General features: G+C 47.1%; 1 protein-coding gene across 2 annotated transcripts in view; it reads left to right on the top strand.

The window, feature by feature from the left end:
- FSTL5 (follistatin like 5) overlaps positions 1-17,823 on the top strand; it is a 2,810,134-nt gene that overhangs the window by 1,350,345 nt on the left and 1,441,966 nt on the right. The window lies entirely within an intron of this gene.

Below are 17,823 nucleotides of genomic sequence, written 5' to 3'. Positions count from 1 at the left end.
ATTTCCTGTCAAAGTCTGGATGGGATGGGCCTTGATTATTATCTTTCTATGAACTCTCTCATACGCTTCTTGGGCAGGTCACTTCTTCCACCTTGAGCGAATTGAGGAGGGAGGAAAATGTATTCACTTATTGACTTGCCTTTCATTTGGAAAGGAGGCCTTTAATTCAGCCAGTTGCCAAATATCAGTGTGGGTTACAATCATTAGCAATAGTACCTGATTTGTATTGACAGCTAAAATCTGACTTGATGGATTTATTGGTTCTGCACCCATCAGCAGCCTTGATTTTGTTTTGACAAATAATTAACAATATTCTGCCATATTTTCCAATGCAGTGCTAATATGTATGATAGATGTGATTTTTCTTGCGTGTCAGGTAGAGCTGATGCGCAAAAATAATCACATCTTTCATACATATTAACGCTGCATTGGAAAATATGGCAGATTATTGTTAATTATTTGTCAGGGAAATTATGTACTTGGACAGCTCTTGCAACTGGTTTACATGGTGCGACCACTATTCAAACATTATCAAGTGCTATGGTTTGTCTTGCAATTATGGACATGCTTTAATGTCACTGTTAGAAATGGGATCTCTGGTTGGCTAAGGCTTGCGCCAAAGCCAGGCAGAGACCACCACTCTAGTCAGGACAAAAGAGTTACACGCCAAAGATAACCCCTGCTCACCCCCTTGGTAGCTTGGCACGAGCAGTCAGGCTTATCCCGGAGGCAATGTGTAAAGCATTTTGTATTCTCATAATACATTAGAATAGTAATCACGTAATATACATGGTGCCACCTGGCACTAGATTATATTTACAAGGGATTATTTACACCTGACAGGGCCAAATGGACCACTGTCAGAACCATCACAACGTGAACTTAGTAAATGTGGAACTTATCATAAACATAGAACACAACCAGTAACTACTGGTAACCACTGTACTCAGCATCAGCCTGTAACATAAACTACATTATACACAGTATCACATTATGCGCCCATAATCTCAACCATCTAATATATTAGACCCTAACCTCCTAAGTATCACTAACATTAGGGTCATAAATCACAGTTACGGATAACCTCTCAAGCATAAACCATATAATGCAAAACAACCTCATTATCATAGAACTACATTTAGTGGTATAAAACTGGGTGCGTAAATCATACTACATGAATCACATTTCCTAGCACCACATAACTCACATTTAGTACATAGTCTCCTAAAAAGACCATAGTAGAGGCATAAATTACATTAGCGCCTGGCGCCCTACAAACCTTCCAGTCCCCCTGGTCAACTGGCCTTCTCAAAGGGGCTCAAACGCCCTGTGTCCAGAATGTCAGGGCTGCTGCCTAGCAGCTGAATCGAAAGTCTGCCACTGCGCAAACCTAAACGTAGCAGCTGCCCACTACTTGCTGGGCAGCTGGGAAACATATGGGGCAAAGGAGTGCATCTCACTCCTAACTCAAAACATGCCCCCCAAAGAATTAATGGCCTAAACGTTGCAGCTGCCCACTACTTGCTGGGAAGCTGTGAATCTCAAAATGAGGCCTGGCACCACTGTGCCGCTCTGTCCCTCTCTGGGACTCCTAAATCAATCTGCACCAACCATGGCAGCTGCCCTCTATCAGGCGGGGCAGCGGAGAAAAATGGCCTGAGACCTGCTCTGGGGCTCTTGAACAATACAACATGCCCTCTTGGTGCAGCTGCCCTCTGTGAGTGGGGCAGCTGGGAGGAATGTGGCTATGGGGCCTGGGCACCTCTGTGCCCTCACATTGGAGCCACACCAGCTCTGCCAACTTAACACTCACCCCATGTGGGCATGGCATGGGCTCTGAAACCACAAGATGCCCCACTGTTAGAGCGACCCGCTGCCATATGCTGTGCCTCGAACCGGCACCAACAAGGGCTGGCACTCGCAGTGCCTTGGGTGAGCAACTCTGGGGGCAGGCATGACCACGTGCCTCAACAAACACCCCCCCACCAGCTCCACACACCGGACTACTCCGCAGCAGGACTTGTCCGGTCTCTAGACTCGACTCGGGAGATGGTACCTCCACTCGTGCGGTGGGGGCAGGCACCGACAATGTGCCTCGGGCCCCCTCTGCCTCCATCACCACGGACTCCTTCTTGTGCCCTCACTACGCGGGGCTCTCTCTCCGGTACGAGAGCCCCGCTGACCGGCATCACTCTTTTAACCCAGGCCCCCTCATGGGACCCGGGACTTCACCAGGGAGCCTGCGAGGCTCCAGATGGAATTCCGGTGGCGGGGCGGGACTTCCTCTCCCCCCTCCACCACACGCCAGGCAGCACTGCCTAACTTCCAGGTCTGGGCTGCGGCAGTAAAACGCGGGGTGGGCTCCCGCGGGAAAAATAACATGAGAGCGGGGTGGGTACCCGCTCTCCAACTCACAGGCCACAAGGAAGTCCAAATGCGGGGTGGGCACCCACGACAAAGCATGTTGCAAGCGGGGTGGGCACCCGCGGGAATAAAGAGAAACGCCGGTGGACACCCGCAATTGAAGGAATGCACAATGCAGCAATGAGGTGTAGGCTCCCTCCATTTAAATACAAATATGAGCGGGGTGCGCACCCGCGAAGCAGGCCCATTTCGGGGTGGGCACCCGCAATACATCGGACAGACCGAGGGAATCCCTACAGCGGGATTCCGTCGGCGATAATCGCAGCTCAGCGCTGCAAAGTAGAAGGTAGAAGGGCTCTTCCTCATCTGCAGGGAGCACAGCGCTATGAAAAGCGCTTTTAAGAAATAAAAGTAAAGCGCTCACAGGACGCTAGAGGCCAAAGTCCCAGGAAGGGGTTCAGGGACAGAGCTGGGCCCAGGGGCCAGCACACAGGGCCCTCCAGCAGAGAGGCAGCCCCCATGGCGGTTCCTCCTGGGCCCCAGCAGCAGCAAGCCCCCCCCTCCCTCCATCAGGATCAGAACAGCACAGGAACACTTTTCTGGGGTCACAGCCTCTATATTTATATGCCCTTTTCCTTTGTGACACAGCACAGGGCTTGGGGATACAAGTCAGAACCGGTTTAGGGGAGGTTTGGAGCACTTTGTTTTGCTCAGCTCCTCTCTCCTTTGTCAGGTGGGGGCTCAGGGATTAACTGCACCACAGGGGGTGGAACCAGCATTGTGGAGGGAAGGCACAGCCCTATTCAGGTCCCAGGTGCAACTCCTCCCTCCCATCTAGATGCAAATCTCTCTATTCACCACTGGGCTACCTCCCCATGTCTCCTGGAATTCCCCAGCCCTCTCAGCTCCTGGCAATCACAAGCCAGACATGCACTCCACATCAGGCAGGCAGACACATAGCACACAGAAATGCCAACTTTTGAAAGTGGCACTTCTCCACCAGTCACCATAAATCTGCGCACACCATTGCGCAGCATTTATTCTCACGAGTCCAAATATACTACTCGAGCCTGCACTCCTCTCATACCAGGAATTACCATGGACACACATATCCCCCATGGCGTCCTATGTGAGGGTAGGTCAATCTCACCACACACATTCAGAGCGCGCATGCAATTTACACTGGGCCACAGGGCTAAAGTGCCCAGAGGCCTAAAATCACTACCACCATGTCAGAGCTTAAGGCAAAACGTTCAGGGGTGAACCTGCCAATAAGGGCCAAGTCCAACAGTCACTTTGAATAATTAAACCTGCTGGGTCTCCTTTAGAAGTAATGTACTTCAAATACGTGTAACTCTATAAGGATGATGCCACCTGTGTTGTGTGACACTGAATTCATGGATGACAGTCAAGTCTCTGGAAATATAATGTGCCTCATCACAAACTACAACCGAATCAGCCCAAATGCACAATTTCAACATTATTGTTTAACTTTACTATGCCCTACCCCTTAGATGTGGGTGCTGCACTTACTGTTCCATAGGACTCAAGCTGCATCCTAGTGACGCCAGGTCCAAATAGGCTGAAACCATTCCCAGTTGCTGCATTTCCATTCAGGGCCTGGAAGCTGACTGGACTGTTCCCACTGGAACAGAAACGTGACTGATTGTATATTGACGATTCCAGTCTGAGGAAGCATGGTGAGCAAAAAAATGATGGACTAGATTATGGTCCAGAGTATTTACCAGAGGCTGAGATTAATTCAGGTAATCTATTCATTACTTTTTTGCTGACTTTTTAAAAGCATCAGTGTTATTTACATGTGCCAAAGGTTCACTTTTGGTGGTACACAGAGGATCACTCGTGTTTCACGGAACATTTTTTGACTGAAATCCCTGGTTCCCAGTCCTGAGCCCCCCATCCAAAGAGAGACTCGCCTTTACTGAAACTGCTGCTCTGTGTATCAGGGCTGTACTGTCTCCCGCGCATGTGCTAACATAGGGGCATATTAACAAGGGCTTTATCTCCGCTTTTTTGGCTTTAAAAGCCAAAGAAGCAGAGATAAAAAGATCGCTCTATCAACAACAGGGTGCTAACATGCAAAATCGCATGTTAGCACCCTTTTTCACTACGGGGCATATTAACAAGGAACAGGGAAAATTAACGCTAAGGGCGCTTAGCGTTAATTTTTTGAACGCCCGCTATCGCTGCATAATATCGCCTGGTTATTGCGTTATTAACAACGCTAACCGCCTAGGCGATAGAAAATCCAGCGATAGCGGCATTTTGGGAGGTTATCGCTGGTAATGCAGTGATAAAACTACAAAGATAGGGATATCCTTGTTGATAGCCCATGGTGGATTTAGCCATGTAATCCACCTCCCATTGGATTACATGGCTAAATCGGAAAATTAGCAGACGTAAAAAAGCAGCGTTAACCGTGGTTAGCGCTGCATTTTTTGTCTCTAACAGGGTTAGCGTGAAGCTTGATATTAGGAGAAATGTCGCTTAGCGACATTTCTCCTATTATTTTGCTCTGGAACACCCACTTTGCATCTCATTAGAGATGCAAAGGGAAGCATAGTGAAAAAGGGTGCTAACATGCGATTTTGCATGTTAGCACCCTGTTGTTGATAGGGCGATATTTTTTATCTCCGCTTCTTTGGCTTTTAAAGCCAAAAAAGTGGAGATAAAGCCCTTGTTAATATGCCCCTAGGCTTCCCTTTGCATCTCTAATGAGATGCAAAGTGGACTGGCAGCCCTTCTCGAAGGCGGGCAGCACGATGCTCTGGAAGGCCTCCTTGTATGCTGCCTGGATCGGGCCCTGCAGGACGTCTGCAGCGGCTCTGCCGATGGTGTCCGTGATGTTCTAAAACAGGGAAACGCAAACATGGTCTAATGTATTATTAACATGCAACGCTAGATCTCGAGTTCTGTTGTAATTTATTACACTTTGAAAGTGCATCTTACTCTTAAGTATACAAAGGTATACCCTCAAACAAAAATAATACAAATATATTCAAAGGGCACATCAAAATGGTTACACATTCAGAAGTTTAAAGAAAGTCATACAAGAAAAGAGCAATACACAAATAATATTTGAACATAAATAAACGTTTTCCTGAGTACCTTCCATTTTTACAACAATGTCTGCAGGAATCTTTTCTCACTGGTTCTACTATTTTAAATCTGAAAGAGAATAACACATACAAACACCACGAGTCTGACCAAAAGCGGACTAAAGCAAATCATGGTTTTACATTACCATAAGGAAGACATTTCAGACCCTCCGGGTTCTCAATCAAGTCAAGTTTATTAGTTAATAAAAACCATAAACATAAAACCAGCACAGTACAGATAAAGTCAATAAATCTCTCCTTCAAGCAATGTAGTGCCAATGTGTTCGCCAGACGCATAAAGCCAAACCAAAACACATGGTATACATAGACGAATGAACGAGCAATAGAGGAGTCTCATTGTTCACGCAGCGAGATACAATATTGGGAGTGGACTATTTAAAACCATTAACATTCCTGTATCGTCTAGGTGTACTCAGGGAAGTTACAAGGAACATACAATACAAAAATAACAAGCAATGGCATAGCCAATAGGTCTCGCTTTTGGGACCTTATAAGTATTTAGTTATGCAGCACAATATCCTTTGTACAACAACATTAACTGTTACATGGCTAAACACTTATAAGGTCCCAAAGGCGAAACCTATTGGCTATGCCAATGCTTGTTTTTCAGGCTAACGCTTCACTCTTCCTTTCCAGCACAACCACATCATCTGCAACCGGAAGTGGGAGGGCGCATGCGTCTATAGACCCTCGCGCCGTCGGTAGAAGCCTTTGTCACATAAACATTCATGAACGGCTGCATTTCCATTTAGATGTGGTGGTGCAGACGGAGAGGTCAAACCGACCAGTGGAATACACTGTGGCCCATGGTAAAAAATAATTTACAATGCTTTGTTGTGGAAAGACTTTAGCCAGCTGGAAACAATGCAAGAATGGCAGCAGCAATTTACCTTTGTGACCCTGCCAGCCCCAACCCCCACTCCCTCTTAAATGTGCATGTTTGATGACAGAAGCTCAAGGACAGGTGCCACGGGCAGAAAACCTCCTGTAATTGATTGCATGTATTGCTAAGCGTGTGGTATGTTCTATCTGTCATTGATTTCGTAATACGTAGACGTGCGTTACAGGAGTGCAACCATGCATGCATTTGGAATGATTTGCATAACCTAAATAGCATTCCCATGTCTAGTCTGTGCAAGTTCTTGGGGGACAACATTGGCTCACGCATGTAAGCATACATTATGCGTGTAAATTTGCACTGGGATTGAAAAGTTGGCGTTCTTATGGAAGTTATTAAAGTTATGTGTTATCTTATGTTATAATTTTTGTATAGCGAGAGCCAGAATGCAAGGACATGTAATGACATTTTGGTTGTCGCCCTTCAAATAGACAATTATTTGGTATTCACAAACATGTAGGCCTGCGGATGTTACATATAAATCAGCTCCTAACAGACACTCAAATAGGTGTGCTTTAATCTGTTTAGAAAGTGTGAGAACACAAAGCAATTCGATGTTCACGAGAAATGAGCACGAATGGCTTCTAAGAATGTTATGCCTAATTATTTTCGAGAAAAAAATAACAGAAGTTAAACGGTTCATATTACTATAGTAATTTTACGTTGTGTATGTTTAATCAAATATTGAGTGCGTGAGGAGCAAGTAGGTATGGCAATGAAGAAAGTGACCTTTGCATGTGATTAATTTACACAGTTATTTGAACATTGAGCCATGTATGAACGTTGCTACTAGTAACAAATATGTAATGCATTGTCTTTACATAGTTCTTCATGTTGCACTTGGGCCATAAATAACCTTAATCAATTTTTGGATTGGCCAACGTAATGTTAGGTTAAAACTTTTGATTAGACTTACAGCCTGTTGGACTTGGCCCTTTTTGGAGGGTCATCCCAGAACTTGTTGCCTTCCTCCTGTATTTTTCCTATTCTTGGTGGTTTTAGGACTCTGGGCGCTTTATCACTGCTGATCAGTGCTAAAGTGCATGTGCTCTCTATGGTAAACATGACAAGATTGGCCTACACCTGTTTGGTATATTTAATTTACCTGTCAGTCCCTTGCACTGTGGTATCTCATTCATCCAGGCCCAGTAAATTAAATGCTACTGGTGGGCTTGCCACGTTGCTTGCGCCACCCACCAAAGTAGCCTTTCAAAACTGTCTCAGGCCTCTGCCACTGCAGGGCCTGCGCGCGCAGTATTACTTTCTGCCGTGATGTGGCACATAAAGTGGTTGCCATGTCTGTGACTCCCCTTTTATTACTTATCAGTCACCCCTAAGGTAGGCCCTAGCTAGCGCTATGGGCAGGGTGCGGTGTAGGTAAAAGGTAAAAGGTAGGACATGTGCCTTAACTGTGTGGCATGTCCTGGTAGTGACAAACAACCTATTTGTTTTCTCACTTCTGTAAGGCTGCCCTCTCAAAGGGATGCATTGGGGATTCCCTGATATGTGCTTTAGTGGTAATTCCTGACATGAGAGGGGTGGCGTGATCAAGTTTGGTATGTTTGGAATAGTGGTGATAAATGCTGCGTAACGTGGATTTATTATCACTATTTTAGAAATGCTACTTTTAGAAGTAAACATTTCTGTGTGCTATGTGTCTTTGTGCCTGCCTGTTGTGTATTGACTGTCTGGCCTTGGAGTGACAGGTGCTGGGGAGGTGCAGTGGCTCCAGAGAGTCTGGGTGAGTCAGGACTAGGCTGAATAGGCCTGATCTGCATTCTGAGTGGTGGGAGGAGTAGCACCTGTATATGAATAGGGTTGTGCCTGCCTTCCACGATCCCGGCTCCAGCACCCGTTGTGTGTCTGGGATCAGAGCCTACACTTACAATGGGGAGTACTGTGCACTTGACAAGTGCCCCAGAACTAGTTTGGACTGGGTCCAGGGCCCTGTACCAGGGCAGAACAAAGACCTTGTGCAGTATAAATATTGGGGCTGTTACTCCATGTCTGTTGAGCTGTGCTTACTTGGAATTTGGAGAGAAGATACTGCCAGAGGACTGCTGTGTGCCAGGAGGTACCACCGCCTGGGACTACCTGCTGCCTGCTAGGTGGCTGAGAAGGCTGCCCCTCTGATAGGGGACCCTGCGTGCTGGCCTGCCTGGGCCCTGTCCTCCACCCAAGGTGCCTCTCAGGGATGGGGAGCCTGCCCTACAATGCTTAGGCAACTTAGAGCTAAGTGCGCACTTGATTCAAGTGAGGAAGCTCTGATGAGGGTTGCAGTTGCAGGGACAAAGAGAGCCATTGCGCTGTTGCGAGAGCGCCATGTCATATCCCTCCGTGGTTGTGGAGTGGAGTGGACCCCTGCTGCAGTGGCCCACGTGGAATGCTTTATCTTTCCTTTTGTGCCAGATATATTTGAGCCCCTGGTTTGGGCTCACGTTGCGGTGCCGTGCTGGGTGAGCGGTCTCTCCTCGAAGCTTGCACCAATGCCAGAAGCCAGGCAAAGGCTAAGCTTGGTTGTAGGGGGGCCCAACAGCGATAGGAAGCGCCGTCACCACCAGAAAACCGTCTGTGAGCGGTAGCCCAAATACAGGCAGGAGCCTATCCCACGTTCGTGGGTTAAAGGAAGGAGGGAGAGCCCAGACCTGGAGCGGAAGAGTTCTGCTGATGTCGGGCAGTAGGCAGGTTCAGCGAGGGAGGACTATCCCCCCCTCTTTGTGCCGCCGCACTGAAGTAGCTGCCCCCCCCCCGGACGTAGGGACCACTCCGCGAGCACCTGAAAAGTACAGGGAGAGTTAGGCCAGTGAGCAATGGCCTTTTGGAGTAGTGGCACCGGCGGACACCCCCCCTCTCCCTGCAGGATTGCGGTCCATGTTGTGGGTGTCTCTCTCTCTCCCCCGTGTTCCTATTGAGGAGAGCACGTGCTCTCTGGTGGGCTTGCGGGCGAGCCCGGTCCGAGGCCCCCGAGTTAGAACTGTCTGCCTCGGGGGGGGGGGCATTTTCGTGGTTGCCATCCCGGGGGAAAGCCTCGACGGAGGTTCCCGCTTTGTGGGCTGGGGTAAGGAAGAGCCCCCTAGGCAATCCAAGTCTTTGGGCCCATGTCTGTGGGCCAAGGTCCAGCTGCGGACCTGTTGGGGACATTGTTTTGCTGTGTCTGCAGCTAGGGGCTAATTTGGAGACCTTGTGCGGAGAGAGGTCAAGGGGATCACCACCACCCCTACGGGAGAGTACCTGCATGGACAGGAGGGTTCCTGATGATTCAGGACTACTGGACATGGCTGGTGATTACTAGCATGCACTGTGGATGTGCATGCCACATGTGTTATGCCCTTATATGACGGGGCTGTGGATTGCATTCACAGTGATCGGGAGTTCCTGATATGTGCACGCTACTATTGGGTACTAAGTTGCACTGCTGATTATGATGTATGCATAATGTGTACTGCTCGGAACAGTCCCTAACAGGAGTGACTGAGTTGTGCTAATGGTGTAATATGACCAGTATTTACTGTGGTGCACCAATGTGGAGGTTTATGCCTAATGTGGTGTGCTCGGCTCACTCTTACCAGTAGTTACTGGTTGTCCTCCCTAATGGTCATTTATGTACCGATTACGACAGTAGCTCGATTGGCCTGGTGATTTATGCAAATACCTGTAAATACATGACAAGTGCCTGGTGGCACAGTGTATATATGTGATATGTTCTAATGTGTTTTATGGATAATACAAAGGCTATTTTCTTATAACCTCGTGTGGAGTTTCTTTTGTGGTTCACCTAGTGTGTCGCTGCTGTGTGAGAGTGTTGCGCAAACACTTTACACATTGCCTCTGGGATAAGCCTGACTGCTCTGCCAAGCTACTAAGGGGGTGAGCAGGGGTTACCTTCAGTTTGAAACTCCCTTGCCCTGACTAGAGTGGTGGTTTCTGCCTGGCTTAGGTGCATGCCCTAGCCAACCAGAAATCCCATTTCTAACACAGTTGCCCTCTCGATACTGAGAAGGGTTATGGGCTACATCTGTAGCCAAGCCCCTAAAGAACCACGTTGTTAACAGTTTGCAGATGGCCACATGCGTATGTATTTGCTGAGATAGGCTGGGAAGGAGAGAAACACGTTTGGTGCTTCTACAGAAATGTCCCAGTCGCAAATGCAGGCCTTCTGTTTTTCGTTGACAGGTCCACAGGTTGTTGAAGGACAGCCATTCTCACAGTGACAAGGTTTTTTAAGCCATACCGTGCAAGGCCTTTTGAAAGAGACTGAGGGGCATATTCACAAGCCCCTATCGCCACCACAATGCCACTTTCAGTGACGGTACCGTCCTCGCCTCGCCTCGCCTAATTAACATGGCTTTACCCTGCCTTGCGAATAAGGAACACTTTTACGCTGTATTTATCATGAAAGGGGAGGGTAATGCTTTATTTCTCCTCGTTTTTGCTTTTTCCATTTGTGCAGCACACATGGAAAAAGCAAATTGCCATGGTTTGTGTACGTACTGGAAGGTGTCCCTTCCTAAACCTTTTTTTAAAATGCCATTCTGTCACTTCCATGTGTGCTGCATAAGGCAGCACACATGAAGGTGAGAGAATTGCATTTAGGATTGTTTATGTGCAGGAAGGGACACCTTCCACACATAAACAAACCTCCCCTGCACACAGACACCCTTGCTCTCTGGTGCAAGGGTGCCTACGTTGGTGCTAAGTTATTAAACTTAGTCCCATCGCAGGGGGAAACGCAGGACTGGGAAATGCAGGACTGCACCATATCCTTGTGAATATGGTGCAGCCTTGCGATTCCAAAGTGGCGGAGAGAGGTGTTAAGCCAAGAAGGCTAATGCCTCTCTCTTCCACTTCCTTGTGAATATTCCCCTGAGAACTTTAAAATACGTTCTCGCCTGGATAGGAGGCCAATGCAATCTCTAAGTGCAGATTTTGATCGTTTCACCCTCGGACATCTTGAGACTAGTGTGGCCATTTTAAGATGGACTACTTGTAGCTTATTCTGATGTAAAGCACGACTCATCCAAATGTGAGCCAAATAAAGCCAGAGGCTGACATATTTCGATTTCAGGGGTTGAATAAGGTATTGCCTTGGGAAGCCTTTTCAAGTTAAAATGATATCCTGCCACCTCAGCACTGACCTGGATGTGAAACTGTGCCAAAGAGATTAATTAATACATATGATAATCACCCTATGAGCAGGCAACTGCTCACAAAACACATATGATTACAATGGTTCAAAAATATATACTTGCAAACAGTTGGTTTTAATCATGATACAAGAATCACCATGTACATCTGGCGGCCGATAGTAATTTGGATTTCTTGGTGTGTGTTTCAAAACAGAGCAAACAGCACAGGGCAGCTCCTGTCCTCTGCTATCTAAACGTATTCCGAATGACAGTGACTGTCAGACATTCCAAAACTAATAGCAATGCCCTGTTCACTGCAAAATGGAACTCTAAAAAATAAAGACAGATTTGTGACTTTGCATACACTTCTGATATAATTTATCTCCGAACAACACGGAAAGATAAAATGTGTTTACCGTAGCCCCACGCTGTAAATGCATGCACCATAATATATTCCTCAGCAATCTAATTCAATAAAGGTTTAACAGCTGGGGCGCCTACAATTTTGATTAAAATTTAGATTAAGGCGGATGTATGTTGGTGAATTACACATTAATCTGGCATCCTCCACGTAAGGTTACATTTTCGGAACAGATGCCTGATAAGCTGTTCTTGAGGACAGTTTAGGCTCCGCGCTCGAAATTGAATTCCCTGTTTGCTGTGCAGGCAGAAGTTTGGAATGTTTATATCGGAAACATATCACATTAGCCCAAAACACACACGGACGTTTAATGTCAAGATAGGATTGTCGGGGCTTGTGCTAAGCACTAATAACATATGTTCATGCCTATCCCAGTGTGCCACATTACAATTACAGAAATGCTAACATATGCGGTATCGCACCAATATGTTACCTTTAGAAAGACGCCGCACGCCACACTTCTGCCTCTTCTAGGCGCTGTGAACAGCCATTGATGCATTATCTTATTCAGTGACACTTAACTTACTGACCTCTGAAGGATGGAAGGCTGATGGGCTGTTTTTGCTAGGATTCATGTCACAAGAGTTGTCAGAGGCTAGTATTAACTCTCTGTTCTTCCCTGCCACCTGCTTGCACGTGATTACAGTAAGTAATCAATCAATCAATCAATCAATCAATCAATCAATCAATCAGGACTTGTCGACTGGGGCTGCTTCACCTGTAGAAGGTCTCAAGGCCTTAACTGACGCTTTATTTAAATAGCATATACCTTGCCAAAGAACTAATTACATTAGAGTGTGCCATTGCTTATATAGCAACAGCATGGTTTAGGTATTAATATCTGAAAATGTAAAATCACACATAAAATAACAGGGCAAGAGTCGAATACTGGTAGAAATAATACACTGCATCAATCCCATCTGATCTAAAGACTCATTTCTGTAACTGCCCGAGGGAAAGATGGTTTTAGAAATACCCAGTAACCCACCTCAAGTAATTGATCCACACTCCATAATTCTACACTTTCAAAGCTTTCTTCAGGCGATTAAAATGTTTTAGGAAAATGGTAGAGAAGTTATGTTAATTAATTAGATCATGCCTAGCGCTAGATAATCAGTTTCATAATGATGGCTTAATGGCAAATAGATTGAAATTGAAAATGCACTGGTGCTTGAACAAGTACGAATTAATAAATGAAATTGCAGCTCCAGTTTTAAAAATTATTAAACGTATGTGTATGCCCAACCTAACATGAATAGGGGAAAACTAGAGAAAACTACAAAATGTTTCTACAGCAATGAAGGATAACATGACCTTTTAGAGAGTGACATCCAAAGGGATCGATGAAAAATGGTCTTCGGAGCTGGTGATGACGTCTTTAAGACCTGGCTTGAGTTTAGTCAGCGGTCTCGATAGAGGACAGGAATTGATGTTCATGTGCATCAAACACCGAGGCGTTGTAACATTTGACCCCGCATATTAGCCCTGGGTGATGTGTTACCGTAGGAACTCCCAGCCGTGTGGCTTGAAGGCCTCCTGTGTAAGAAGTTCCCACCCGCAATCGCAAGGCAGGACAAACTACAATTCTCATATTTATATTATATTAGTAAAGAGGCAGACTGGGCAAAGTGAAATTAACTATTCAGTAAAATGCAACAATTTTAGAGAACAGAATACTCCTTATTGCCCCAGGGAAAAATGACTGAGATGACAATCAACAAGGCACATTTTTGTCATATTTTATTAGCTCCAAAGGGACCTTTGATTATAAAAGCAGGTACTGCTATTTGTCTTCTGTAAAAGTGACTGGAAGAAATATAGGGGCATATTTACAAGCTGGCGATAAAAAATTATCGCCTCTTTTGCGTCTGTTTTCGGCCGAAAAGCGGCGATAATTTTATCGCCTAATTAGCAAGGCCACGCTAACGCGTGAAACCTTGCTTTAGCGTGGGGATTCCTAACGCCCAGCTTTGCATCTCTAATGAGATGCAAAGTGGGCGTTTCTGACCTAACATGACAGGAGAAGTGTCGCTAAGCGACATTTCTCCTATCATCAAGCCCCACGCTATGAAGCATAGCGGCAAGAAAAGTAGCGATAACCCCTGTTATTGCTACTTTCCTTACGCCTGCTTCAGGACTGACTTAGCCATGATATCCTATGGAAGGTGGATATCATGGCTATGTTTGTGAGTCCCTATCAGCAAGCTAACGCCACACTACGTGAGATTATCGCTGGGTTTCCAGCGATAATCTCACGTTAGGCAGTTAGCGTGAGGATTTTTATCACTGAGGAGATAAGCGTTGCTAATAGCATGCTATCTCAGCGATAAAAATCCACGTTATCCGACGATAATTATCCTCACGCTAAGAGCGCTGAGCGATAATTATCGCCGGTTGTTGCTGATATGCCCCGTAGATGGTCCATAAACTAGAGACACCGAAGAAATCAGGCTTTGGCAAACGGAATTAGAACAAAATATCTTCTTAAAATAATTAAGCCATAGTGCTTTGTTTGCTCCCTGCACAAACTGCCCTTCCAGAAGTTGTGGTGGTCAATTTAAGTAAATTGCAAACTCGAAACTGACAGAAAAGTGACAAATTATTTCAGAAACAAGAATACATATTCAATCTAATAGTACTAAAAACTAAAATACTCCAACTTGGACTTTAAATAAATTGGCCAACCCTAAAACGAATAATGACAGACATCGAATTGAGAATGTGGGTGCAGAAGAGATTGAAAACATGCTAACAATAACAATCTGGCGGGGTAGAACTCCTACAGAACCTCAAGCGTTCAGTGCAAGCACACAGTGGAGTATGTTCGGCGTAAACAATGTCTTTGGTTGTTATTTGTGAAAGTGCATCATGCTGGAATCTCTGGATCGGATTCTAGCACAGATGAAATATTCCTGAGTGGAACAAACTCTTGATGAAGCCTCAGCTGTGATTGCTGACGAGGGAATCTGATGGATGGATTTCACTATTACAAGGTTCATATCATGAGGAAATAGTAGTACATGCAAACTCGAATTAAAGTCAATAGTTCTCCTGCATTGTGTTTTTGATATTTTTAATTCGACCAGTGATCACTAACTAACTGACAAAAGTTGCAATGGCCTGAGTCACATTGGCCAGTTTTGGCTGCTCAGCTTATGATATGTGGGCACTGGTGTTTCATGGTCTGAACTGGTACATATGTGCACACTAGCATGGTCACTAGATTTACATCTTTTTCCCGGTTTTCACCCTGCTTTAGGCTCACCGAGACCCCACCTTCTCCTACTAGTTTTATGCGTAGTCGGTAAGCTGATGCACAGGAAATTGCAAGGGAGAGGGTACGCTTTAAAATAATAAGTGACCGGATTGCTTGATAGACACCCTCCAAGAAGCTCTGGGGGGGCGCAGAAATGGCTTTCAGACTTTGTGGATACCCTTGGTCTGGTTGACTGTTGGAGACTGCTGCATCCCACTCAGCGGCAGTACACTTTCCACTCCGGGGCGCATGGCAGTCTCTCTAGAATTGATTATGTTCTTACTTTGGCTGCACATGCCTCCTTTGTGTCCGAGGCTAGGCACATGGCTAGGGGTATTTCTGACCATTCGCCGGTGTGGATCTGTATGGATGTTAGTCGAGGAGTGGTGGGCAGGGTGGCTCCGATTGACCCCTGGTATCTCCGTGACCCTACGACTCATAGCGCGGTGCTGAAGGCGGTTGATCTCTACTTCCAGGAAAATCTAGGCTCGGTCACGTCTGCGGTGTCTTTGTGGGAAGCGTTTAAAACTGTGCTGAGAGGAGAGGCCCTTTCCTTGATAGCGGCAGCCAAACGTCGGAGGGATGCGGAGGTCGCACAGATCGAGGTGGAGATAGAGGCTCTAGAGTTGGATTTGGAGGAGGAGGTTACGGCAGCAACGCTGCATAAATTGAGCCTAAAGCAGTCGGAGTATAAGGCCCTGGTGACGAATGCGGCCAAAGCCCTGAGTAGGGAGCAGCAGGGGCGACTGTATGATGTTGGGGACAAGGCCGGGAAATTAATAGCGTGGCTGGATAAAAAAGAGCGGGTTAATCGTGTGGTGCCAGAACTAGTAACAGAGGGTGGCGTTAATGTCACTGAACCGGATGGCGTAGTCCAGTGCTTCGCAGATTATTTCCGCACGGTCTATACCGCTGTGTCAGACAGGCCGATGGAGGACTCGTGTGAACTTCTGCGCGATCTGGCTCTGCCTTGCCTCTCTGACATAGACAGGGAAGATCTAGATGGTGACATCACAGCTGACGAAGCCGCGGGTGCTATTCGTTCACTGCGCCCGGGCAAGGCCTCGGGCCCGAATGGCCTGCCAATTGAGTTGTATAAACTCCGGCCGGACAAGATCGCTCCACACCTGCGAGCTATGTTTGTAGAGGCGCGGGAGATAGGATGTCTTCCATTCGACCAACGCCTGGCGACAATTGTGGTCATACACAAAGATGGCAAGCCCAGGAATAAATGCAGCTCATATAGGCCGATTTCGCTACTTAATGCCGAGCCGAAAATCCTCGCTAAAATACTGGCCAACCGTTTGATCAGGGTGATCGGGGACCTGATCCACCCGGACCAATCCGGTTTCATCCCGCACCGTAACACTGCGTTGAACCTTAGGCGCATCCACGGCATGCTCGCAAGGACGGGGACGCTGCGGGAGTCGACCATTGTGGCTGCACTTGACGTCATGATGGCTTTTGACACGGTAGAGTGGGCATATCTGTGGGCTGCACTTGCAAAATTCGGCTTTGGACCTGGCTTTGTTGGCTGGGTGAGACTACTGTATGAAGGACCCTTGGCCAAAGTCGCGGTCAATGGTAGGGCGTCCTGCCCATTCGAGCTGGGGAGGGGCACCAGGCAGGGCTGTCCCCTGTCGCCGTTGTTGTTTGCTCTCGCTCTTGAACCGCTGGCGGCATGGATACGATGGCACCCGGACATAAGGGGGATCCGATGGTCACCAGATCATGAGGACCGCATTTCTCTTTATACCGACGACATTTTGCTATACCTCACTTCACCCAGGAAGTCTCTCATAGTAGTCTGTGACGTTTTGACTTCTTTTGGTAGGAACTCGGGTCTCACCATTAACTGGGGGAAGTCGTATCTGTATGCCCTAAGTGGAGACGTCCCTGTTCTCCCGCGGAATTGCTCGATCCAGATCGCCCAGGAGGGCTTTTTGTATCTAGGGATCTATATCTCCACCGATCCTATTGTTCGATATGAGAGAAACCTGCTCCCTCCATTGACGCGCCTGCGGCGTGATGTGGCGGGTTGGCGGCGGTTGCCACTTTCCCTCCTAGGCCGTGCATTGCTGTTCAAAATGATGTCTCTTCCCCGCTTTCTCTATGCCCTGCAGAATACCCTGGAGCTGGTCCCGGCCAGCTATTTTCGGGAGGTCGAGAGCCTCCAGCGCACGTTGCTGTGGGAGGGCCGACCGCGTATAGCTATTGCAAAGCTGACCCTTCCGTGGTACGATGGGGGTATCGCGCTTCCTGACATTAGAAGATATTATTGGGCCACTCAGTTGAGTGCGATCAACCATGGAGTCTACGGTCCGGCGCTGAGCCCCGGCTTCGCTATGGATCGGTGGTTGTTGCGTGGGGGTAATTACTTTAGAGCACTCTACTCCAGGTCAATGGATGGGTCCCTCACGGGGCCAACCAAGACGGCGGTGCACGTGTGGAAGGCTGTTACGAACTCGCTGGGTTGGAAGGATAGGCTTACCCTCGCTACTCCGCTGTTTGACTCTGATATGTTGGGGAAACTTTGGCACACGAAGGGGTTCGAGAAATGGGACCTGATTGGGATATCCAGGGTGGGGGACCTGCTGGTTAAGGGAAGAGTGAAATCG

Source organism: Triturus cristatus, chromosome 2_2 (assembly GCF_964204655.1).
Source record: "Triturus cristatus chromosome 2_2, aTriCri1.1, whole genome shotgun sequence".
Taxonomy (NCBI): Eukaryota; Metazoa; Chordata; class Amphibia; order Caudata; family Salamandridae; genus Triturus; species Triturus cristatus.
This window is presented reverse-complemented; position numbering and strand designations above follow the sequence as displayed.